General features: G+C 42.5%; 1 protein-coding gene across 1 annotated transcript in view; it reads left to right on the top strand.

Moving 5' to 3' along the window:
* Positions 1-11,242, top strand: part of LOC105201914 (histamine H2 receptor-like) — a 168,027-nt gene that overhangs the window by 92,257 nt on the left and 64,528 nt on the right. The window lies entirely within an intron of this gene.

The raw sequence follows: 11,242 nt of genomic DNA, 5'->3' as shown, positions 1-11,242 counted from the left end.
GTCCCCGAAATCCGTTTAGGAAATACTTTTTCTCGTTCGTCACGAACAAGTCGCTAAAATGTTTCTTTAGGGTTCTCTCTCTCTCTCTCTCTCTCTCTCTCTCTCTCTCTTTCTTTCTCTCTTCTCGTTGAAAAAGTAGTCGCTGGTTTGTACTGTGCCAAATACTGGCGGAATCAAACGCAGATTAGCAAATATTGAAATGGTCATTTTAATCACTACTGCGCTAATATCGTACACTGCAATTATTCCCTCTTTTCGGTACTATTATCGCATATTTATCCTTTATTAACGTCACGGGATCCTCGCGTTTTACTTACGGCCGCATGTAACATCTGTTACGTACACGTTTCGGTGGGACACGTTGCGGCTGCTGTAACAACCGGCTGTGATCGTAAATCACGCTTGCATGACTCAAAATCACCGATTTGCATGGCGAGTCGATTGCGTGCGAGCATGAGCAGGGGGGGCCCCCTCCGCGCGCGTCGCTAATTTAAAAAGTCGCGGCGGTTGACCGGATCGTAATGCTGGTGCAAGGAACGCGAGCCCCGGCCACAAGATTTCGTTGAGTTATTACGTGCCGAAATGCGACGTGCAAAGCGGCTTTAGAGGGGTCCTATCTCTCCCTCAGAGAGAAAGAGGAAGACCGAAGCGCAATTTGCCGGCGTGGCGGACGAAGGAGCATCGAAAGAAATGAGAGAAAAAGGATGAAGATTGCGAAATCACGGCCACAAATCACCGGTTGCCGATACGAAGGGAACTCATCATAATTTGTGCGAAGAGAAATCCAGCCGTAATGAGTGCTTCCCGGACATGCCTCTTGAGCTTAACGAAAACTTGCGGACGCGCGAAATTCATGCCAGTTTCGCATGCTCGGGAATAAAGTTAACCGCGCGTGAATTTCCCTCGGAATTGGTGGATAAATATTTGCCCTTCTAGACGAAACAGATCGGAGTTTACGAAGGACTCTCTATTTCAATATCAAGGATAAGACGAGGTAACAGTAACTTATCTGTAATGAAACGTCGGACATTTCAGCAAAATAATTGTTCGCATACGCTTTACTTATCGTTAGACGAACTTGATGTTCTTACATCAGGTTTTAGGGATGGTGCACGTTTGTTCCAGGTGTTTCATCTCTCCATCTTGCCATCTCTCTCTCTCTCTTTCTCCCTCTCTTTCTGCCTGTCTATCTGCCTATCTATCTATCTAATTTTCTTTCTGTCCCTACGCGCTATTTTGCCTTTATTTTTCTAAATAGACCGCCGGCAGTCTGTCGGCGATTCACGGAAGCGACGCCCACGGTTAGCATAACAGGAGCGCTGTGTATTTTCCGCAAAAATCGAGCTACCTCCTTGCTATACCTATGTACACGTATATATACATATATCTATATATATCGCGCTCCTTTTCTCTCTCTCTCTTTCGCTCGCTCGGCATCCAAGGTGCTTCTCAAATTTCCTCGAGCCGGTCTCGCGCAAAGTAAATTTGCTCTATGCGCCGTGTGCAAAGCAGATTCGTCCTTTATCCGCGCGCCAGACACGAGATTGCCTGTACCATCGAGCGCGGGCGGCAGAAAAAGGGCTAAGGAGGATGAAAAGCGCGGACATTACAAAAATTTGTTTATGACGGCGCGTTTCAGCCGACACGGTAATTAGCCTCGTAGAAGTTATTTCAGAGGCGTCGTGCCGTTTGACTGGCGTAAGCGAAATATTCCCCGGCTTGTGCCCGACGATGCGCGCGGCTTTTAAGGCCGCCTCTTCTCTCTATAGCCGCTTGGAACCAGCAGCCGCTCGATATCGCGGCGCTGACTTTCGGACCTTCATCGTCACCTTGTCAACGCTCCCTCCGGAGCGCCTACGATATTAAATTTCGCGTCTCTCAGTGAGAGGGAAAGAGGTATAGATAAAGAGTGAGATGGAGTAGAATGCGGCAAGAAAGAGAGAGAGAGAGGGAGGAAAAGCGAGAGATAGGAGAGGAAGAGAGAGAACGCGCGTGGCCTCTTTTCACGCGGGACCGATACATTTACCCCGAGCCCCCGGAGAACGGAAGGAAGGCGTAATGCCGCGGTGCTTTTAAGGCAGCTTAGAAGGGCACGACGAACACCTTACCGTACTCCCACGGCTTACGGCTTACGGAGGGAGCTCGAATGTTATATCAACGGGATTTCGTTTTCAACGTCGCAGCGCAGCGAGCGTAAATAAGAGTTTCTCTCTCCTGCTCTCCGGGAGTCGCGTGGGACCCAAGGAGATGCGGAATCGGGCCGCGTGCGCTTCGTCCGCGCGTTCTCGTCGTCTTTGTCGTCGTCGTCGTCGTCGTCGTCGTCGCCGTCGCCGTCGCCGTCGCCGTCGCTGCTACCGCTGCTGCCGCCGCGCGCTATCGCCGATGCGTACGCTCACAGGAAATGCGGAATTTTCGTGGATATACTGTACTTGGGATACGGTAAACACAAAGTTTGTGTGCATGTTGAATGTTGATACAAGTCCGAACGGAACTGCCGCGACAACTTACAGTTGATTTTGTACCGTACGTGGCACTGTACTGTTTACCGTAACCGAAACACGATATCGCAAAGACTCCCTAATGACGAAAACGTTGTGCGGTGCGTGGTTTTGGCCTGGTGGCGACACGTAGACCTGTGTGTGTATCTGTGCGTATGTATGTGTGTATGTGTAAGGGCAACGATTGAGGTTGTACCACCGACCGAGCATGAACTTCAGTGGGATCGGGAAAAGCTTTCAAGCTGCTTGCGAGAATTTGCGCGCGAAATACGTACGGAAATTAAATCTGTTTCGCAATATAGCGAAATATAGATTTCGATGTATCGCGTAGCAAGGACAAGGAACAAGCGTAGAAGCGCAATCGCTTGTTCAAGTTTTGTTACGTTGTTCGTCTCATCGTTTCTTTCTAACGTTAATTGCTCACGATTAAAACGTTGAAGAGATGCATTTGCTTGTAACGCAGATTTTAATGTACGCCTCCGGTCTTATATATATATATATATATATATATATATATATATATATATATATATATATAATTTATAAAATATATATATTTAATTGTACACCATTTAAATTTATAGCGGTAGCAATAAATTTATGTGATTTCTTACAGTGGCAATTACCATGCTTTTATATGCAAGCAACATCGCATCGGTGCAAAGACGGGTTTCTATACGGCGAAAGCACACTGCATAAATTTCGTCGGTGCTATATATAAGGGCGCGGAATGATATCGTGGCGCTTAATTATTCGCTCCGCTCCCTTTGCTCTTCTCCCTTTAGTAAACGCTAATCAAGTGCCCGTGAAAACTGGTCTGGATAGACGTCACTATTATTGCAGACAGTCGTGCGCCGTGGGCATTATGAGTAAATTGATCGAGTACGTGCTAGCGCACGTAGTGGAATTATAGTAATTATTTCGTCTCTAATGCAGATGATAAGCGAAATAAAGGAGGCTAAGCAATTTAAGCGATATCTATCCTCAGAATCGAAGTAGCAATAATATTCTTTTATATGTACACTTAGCTCGTAATGGAATTATAAATTCTTCACACCTAACCTTGGCTACATGGCACTTTAAAGAAATTGCCAAGTCAAACTAGTTAACTCTCGTTTATTACATAAAAATATACAAATTCTTAAAATATTTTATATTAATATAAAATATTTTAAGAATTTATATTTTTCGTATTTTTTAAATATTTCTATCAATATAATAATTATACTTTATTGTGTTTAATAACTGTATGTGTACCAGTATTTATTACTACATACATTTTATTTATAAATATGAATATCGTATGATCAACACGATGGCGGTAACGCATAGAATTAGTATCAAGTTATTATTTAAATATGGAGATAAATAAACTCCGATTTTTAGTATGACGTTTTCTAGTGATATAAATTTTACTAATAATTATTTATTGATGTTACATTTAATTAAGATGCTGTACATTTAGTAAAGTGACAGAATTGTTCTTAGCAGCGAGGATTAGTTTCTTAATTAATAATTGTAATAAAGTATATACGTGATTAAGCGACTTGACACGAATAAGAGACTCGAATATATTTATTCCACGATTTATGGAGTCGCGAAGTCTTACGGTAACGCTTAATCGATTCTGCCGTCATGATTACCGCGTCCGGAAACGTCACAATGCCTGAGCCGGGCTAATTACACGGTCGAGCAACGTGTCACGAGTCAGCCCTTTCTATCACATAAATCGTCCGCTCTAATTACGAGCAATTGCACGCATCGCGATTCTCTCTCTCTCTCTCTCTCCCTCTCTCTCTCTTTCTCTCGAGCTATCGCTTGGTTTTCGCTGTTTATAACCGGTTTACTTACAAGCACGACATCGGCAGCTGTGAATAACTGTGTTGATATTGTTATTTGTATCGTACGCAAACGTGGAAGCCGATAATTCCAGTTCTTTACCGGAATAGGAAAAATGCATCGTAAACGGAGAAAACGCAATGGTCGTTTAATGGCTCTCATTCACATGCGAAGCCGCGATTTTGCGTCATTACATGACTCATACACGCAATTAATACGTACCTATGGTAAGGTAATAAAGGCTTGAATATTTTGCTTGAGTAAGTAGATCTGTTATTTGAGCGTCGTAATACGAACGTAGCTTTAAATGATCGTGCTGCATTTGGGTTGATTGGGGATAAACGAAATGGCGTAATGCCATTAATTTTCATTTTTAATTTAATTTAATTAATTAATCTGTGCTGTAATTATATCGCACGAGCATTAATTTGTCTCGTTATGATTCTTTGATTTAAATATACGAAGTAACAGCATTGTAATTATGATACACTTGCTGCATTATAATTATCGTGTAATCTCTCGTCTTAACGACCTCTTACTTTTTCTTTGTTTATCTTTGATGCGTGCGGTGGTAAGTTTTTTTTCCTTTTCGAGTTGAGGTAAGAGTATTAAATTGTCGTTGCAATTTTAGCGTTCCGCGGAGATGGATATTCATGTTCGTTTTTCTCTCCAGACCGCAGGTTGCAATGGTTCGCTTAAGTTTGAGGAGAACAGTTCGATAAAGAAACCATCGTTATTTTCTCCGAAGTTACAGTTTAGAGCAAAATCAGCACTTGTGATATACTTTTAATGGCGTCCGTTTATCATGTTGTTTTTTTAAAATGATTTCGAATATAATCCTTATGAGAAAATTCGATGGAATTTACGTATAAAATATTTTTACGTAAATTTCACACAAAAAAATGAATTCTGAAGAAATGCATAAATGTTTCAATCTAAGAATATTTTATGCTTAGAATAGCGCCAAGAATAAATAATCTTTGTTCAAGAATAAATTATTCTTAAAACAAAGCGAAAAAATAATCTCAATTGAAAACAAATTTTACTTTATTGAAAGAATAGAATTGCGCCCATTTAATATTAAATATGTTTGTATTAGGATTATCTTTTCTTCAATGCGGGCGAGTCTGCTGCGGCGGATTCATTGCCCATTTCACTCATGTTGTTTGTGGATAGCAGATCCGCACCTCTATGAAGCTGGTGAAACCAAATTGGCAGAATCAAATAAAACTTATTGGGATATTTAGTACTCATTTTGTACTAATTTTGTACTAATTTGTATTCATATGAAGCCAGCAGGACCACGAGTTTCTTCTAAATGGCAAGGGGTACAAAATTATTTTTTATGGTACAAATTAGTACAAAATGAGTACTGAATATTCCAATAAGTTTTATTTGATTCTGTCAATTTGGTTTCGCTAGCTTTATAGAGGTCAGATCCGCTATGGCAGATCCGCCTGTGTGTATAGGCAACCATCATTTCTTTATCACTGTAACAAAGTCGGCTGTCTAATAATTATGGACATAAGTTAGGTAGGACGAGGTGAAAGTTTTCCTTATCTTTGAAAGTTTGAATCACATTGTAGAGACATGCTCTGTGAATATAATATTTTCTTACGAAACTATATCTTCGCTTATTAGTCTGTTCGAAAATGGATTTGGTTATTAGTCAAAATAATGCAGTTGGCAGAAATAAAAATTACTGGCATTGCGTTTGGTTTCTTCCAGCAGTAAACTAGTAGACGATCCCAAATAGTCCGAAACGTCATAAAGATTTTCAGGTTTAAAATTGAGGACATTTCAACGTTACCGCAAGCTTGTAATAACATTGTAGAAATCTTTTGTAACTTCTATATAATATTACAATATTTCAATGTAAGGTTTATGCAATATTTTTTTAATCTTTCAATCCTGGGTTATGATTCATTTTTTTTGTGTGTTCGACAATTTTTTACACATTTATTTTTATACGAGTTGATAAAAAGGGTAAATTTTAAAATTTTGTGTGAAAATAGCATTTCATGGAAAGCGGTATATGCAGAACTTTCATTTTTACTCGTGACGAATTTACAATATTGTACTGGATATTCATGTATCGATTTATGACTATACATCACGTATATGAACGATAACTATAAATCACAGTTTGCTTGGACGTTTTGTTAAAATAATGACCGTTGTTATTTCGATTTCAATCACGCGGGAGTGCACCATTTGCAAGAACGCGGTTTCACTTATGCCTACACATATCTATTTCGCGTGGTCTGCCAAGCACGCGGGGTTTTATCGAGCGTGTCTGAGAAAGAGAAGCGTGTAGGGTGTATTTGCAGCGGGAACTGCAGCGAAACGATGTTTTGACACGGCTCGTAGATTCAGTCAATTAACACTTTTCCAAGCGTGTGCTTAAGCCATTTCGATCCGACACAGCGAAATAGCGAGCAGCGAGCGCAAATAAACGCCTCCGCGCTCGCGCGCGATCCATCCTTTGGTGGGGCGAAGAAGCTTCGCTTATGACGACGGCTTTTCCAGCTGCCTTCCAACGTGCGAGGAGGCGGTCTTGGAAACAATTCTTTCTTGGACATGTAACGATGAGTCAGGATCAAACGTCGGATAAAATGCGCGGCCCGGCTGTTTTACATACGGATCTGATAACACTTACTTGCGCGTTGATTAATGCGCGTGTACATTAATTGCCGCATTATCTCGTCGCGACGAGAAGTAACTTGAAAAAGCTTTTAATGATTCCATCTTTGAATCGTAGATTGGCGAGAAGGCGTGTACATCGCGAGTGGGCTTGTTGTCCGGTGTGTCCCTCTGCTTACAAATTTGCTATCGTACGTATGCTAATAAATTGACTCATTTTATACCGAACGGACGAAACTCGGACACCGAGAGAGGATTCTGCGAGCATTCAATGCGCTGCGAGGAAACGTAATCTTCTTACGTATGAATACATTGTTCTCGCTTTCTCGCTAATATCTCTCTGCATTTTCGTCATGCGTGTGAACGTGCATTAAAATGGGATAGTAATTTACTGAAGCGATGCAGATAGTGCGTGTTGAGGGATTCGTTTTCGCCTCGTAACATCATAGCCTGACTGCGCATACTGGACGGCATAATTTATTCCAAAAATAAATTCCCGATCCTCTTAGAGAGGATCGTAAAGCGCGCGTCGTAACGGTGCGTCTTATGCAGCAGCACGGATTTGCGTGCGGGCGCGAATGATTGACATGCATATACAGCCAGCTGTGGACTGTTTATGCCGTCTTACGTCGCGGAATACGAAATACGGCGCGCGCGTTTTTGGAATATATGCCGGTACATTATGCACACTCTGAGCGATGACCTCCGTACCCGTGAGGAAGGCTCTAAGTTTACGTAAACCCATCCCGCGCGATCTGAGGGGTCCAGAGATTACCATCGTTGCGCGCATAAGAAAGTCAGTTCTCGCGAAACAAAGGTGAGACGTGATTTACATGTTGGCTCTGGTATATCGCGACATTTGCATCGCCTGTTTGCTTCGAGCCCCGTGATAAATAGCCCTGCTGTTGCCGTAACGCTTAGCCCATCGTACATACCACGTACATACGCGGCATCTTTTCAATTCGCACAACTATGATCTAAATTTACGTACCGAGATTTATCACCGTGAAGATAGAGCCGCTGGCATGCACCGATTTATCATTTCTTTTACAAATCGATTATTCTGCTGACGATATTGCTCACACTGAAAAGAGATTCTGCTTTTTTTATTACGCAAAGCTGTTCCTTCGTCTAGTTTTTTCTGTTTTTTTTTCCGTGTAAAATAAGCTTTTTATTGCGTTAGAAGATTTTTGTAATTTACGACGTATCATGTTACTTATACCTGGTACGTTTATCATCAGCCACTATCTAGAGTCCTTGGTTAAAATTTAAAGATTTGCGTGCAAGATAATTACTAAATTCCTGTAAGACGTGCAGAATCGCAAAAATTAAGATAGCTCGTGTTGTGTACGATCATTAACGATTATCGACACTTGTTAGATGGACGATGCCTTTCGAACATCTCTCTTCTCATTGACATTCACGAGACGAGGGTAAAGGCTGAACGTCAGGAATAAATATCGTCGAGGCGGTGAATCGTAAAGGATTAATGGCGGAAGGTATTGCCTGTCACTTTGCGTATGCATTGTCAATTGGATATTGCTATCAGCAATGAATATAATTAGGAACGAAGAATACAACGATCGTCGAATGTTCGTAATTCGGCGTGCATGGAGATTAATAAATCGCTCTGCTCATGCCGGTGGAAAACGAAGCGCCTTAAAAGTCGCAAGTCACGGATCACGGACTTGGCTGAGTTGGCGGTCGTTAATATCGCAAGAGGGATAAAGAAGATGGGGCGGGGGGGGATGAGCGGCAAGTAAAGAGATCCAAATACTTTACCGTCCAAAAAACGAGGCGGCGCGGCGCGTCGTTGTGCATTCGCCAGTGCATCGCGATGCCAGGAAGCGACGCCGTCGTCGTCGTCCCGTCGTCGCTGTTGCCATTTGCCGTTGCTCAGAATCCATAGGGAAGGTTATTCGCCCGCCCGGAATATTTCTCGTTTTGCGGCGCACACTGCCGCCGCCGCCGCCGCCGCCGTCGCCGCCGTCGCCACCGCTGCCGCCGTAGCGGCCAAACTCATTGCAATTCAGATCGCGTAATTACATGCGCCGCGGAGGACGACATCTTGCCGGCGATGCACGCGCGTTGCCGCGCGATGTGCAGTCGCGGGAAAATATAACAAACGGGAGATTACCGCCGGCTGTTTCGTCGCGCCGCGCGCCTCGAGGGTCTCGTGGGACTTTTGGAACCGACGTATCTCATATTCCGAATTGCATCGCGCAATGGAACGAGAACAAGTCGAGCGACGTTGCTAACTTCTAATCTTTTCGCCATACGGTTTTCGCTTCTATAATTACGTAATGTGTAATTAAGTAATGAGCATGTTTTTAGTTAGCGCGCGATAGGTTCTATGCAAATTCTCTAACGTACATTATTTTACATAGCTTGTAATATTACGTTACGTCACTGTGTATGCGACAATTTAGACTGATGCAAAAGTTTAAATATTCAAGAGATTTTAATTATAATGTAAAAGAATGAAACTTTAATTAATGTTTATAGATTATTCAAAGAGTCACATCTTAAAAAAATAGGGGAAAGTTTCTACAAACAAACCTAACAAAATAGAACTTACAAAAAGAAGCCCATAAATGTATTAATGGTTCCTTACATTTTTAATTTCTTTAATTTATAAATTCAATATTTTTGAAGCAACGATTTAAGAGACCACTACCCTTTAGGCGATCGGTTATTTAAATTACACTTTTCGCAACATGTTACAGAAAAGCTTATAACAAATTAATTTACCGAAAGGTTCAACGTGTAATAATAGATGATTGAAACATCGAGCTGCAATTTAAAATTTTGATTTACATCTGAAGCAGCACCAAATACGAAATATAATAAAAAATAGCTTAAGTAGTACGCATTTGGCAACTCTCCCATAGATTTCGTTCTTATACTATATCTTTGCAGGAAATTATTTTATTTTGTTTTTATAAAGGCTCGTAATGAATTGGTGTATCCCGAATTTTACGGTGCATTAAAAGATACTATAGTAACATAATTCAAGGAGGCTTACATAGGTATCGTAGACCCTTAAAAGAAGCGCGTTCCATTTTTTTGAGCTCAGCTCGTAATAGCATTGCTGATGTCGTGTTGGTAGCAACGACCTTAGGGTTCCTCTGTGTAGCACACGTAGTAGTGTCGCTGAGGCCTGGCTCTAAATTCCGAAGCGTGTGCATTCTAAGCTCTCCAGGGATAATAGAAAGTTAATGGTCCGTCTCGTCGTCGCTCGACTTGGCTAGCGCAGTTCAGAACGTATTGTGTTAGAAGACACGTGCCTGCCCTTTCATTAATAGAGAGTGACTAATTTGGACGGGACGTCTTGGCAACGATATAAAGAGACTGTGGAGTGTAGATATAATTAAAAGGAAAGAGAGGAAAAGAGAAACGGTCCTTTCAGCGAAAACGCTGCTTACGTCGCGGTGTCGCTGCAGATTCTTCAAACGTGAGCACGTGCTAATTTGTACGCGTCAGTCAACGTCTCTTACGCACATTTCCGCCAATCGATACGCACGTTTGCAGAAGAGCTTAATGCGGAGTTTACTTAAATTGGCGCTCGCTTTGCGATAGGCGGACAGACAGACAGACAGACAGACGGTCTGTGTCAAAGACCGTGATCTGCAGAGTTAAGTGTATTCAAATTTCGAACTTCAATACAGCAACCCCCATGGCCTGGTGGTAGAGCCGATGCCACTACCGATCGGCCGTTCCTATAGATTCATCGTTATTCCCTTACAATTCGAGCACAATCGGAGCGCGGTTAAGGGGTGCGCCTGTTACCGCAACCGGCACACCGCGTCTCTGATACCGGAATACTCATCTCACTAATAGTCGGAGCTTTCCTATCTTCCACCTCTGTTCCCAGGCTCGATTGTGAATCGCGGCCTAAGGGCGAACAGATCCCTCTGATCTCCGGCTGCGATATCAAAGTATGCAGGGATAATGCCGTCTCTTTCGTTCCGACTTCTCTTTCTCTCTTTCTCCACGCTCGGATGTTCGCCGCGAGGAGATGGAAACGGCAAAAAATTATAAAACACAACCACGGCGATGGTAAATCGACGTTTTCCTGTTCTCCTGCGGAGAGAGAGCTCGCTTAAGCGTGAAACGTATCTCCGCGTATTTTATATTCCGCACGGCTCTCCATTTATTCCCGCCCGTTCGCGCGAAGGTGGTTGCTAGACATCGATTTTACCTCGATCCCCATCTCGGCGCGCCCGCCGCTCATAAAATGACGCGCGAATAGAGAGGAAACC

Source organism: Solenopsis invicta, chromosome 9 (assembly GCF_016802725.1).
Source record: "Solenopsis invicta isolate M01_SB chromosome 9, UNIL_Sinv_3.0, whole genome shotgun sequence".
Classification (NCBI taxonomy): domain Eukaryota; kingdom Metazoa; phylum Arthropoda; class Insecta; order Hymenoptera; family Formicidae; genus Solenopsis; species Solenopsis invicta.
Note: the sequence above shows the minus strand (reverse complement) of the source record. Positions and strands in the feature narration are given on the sequence as shown.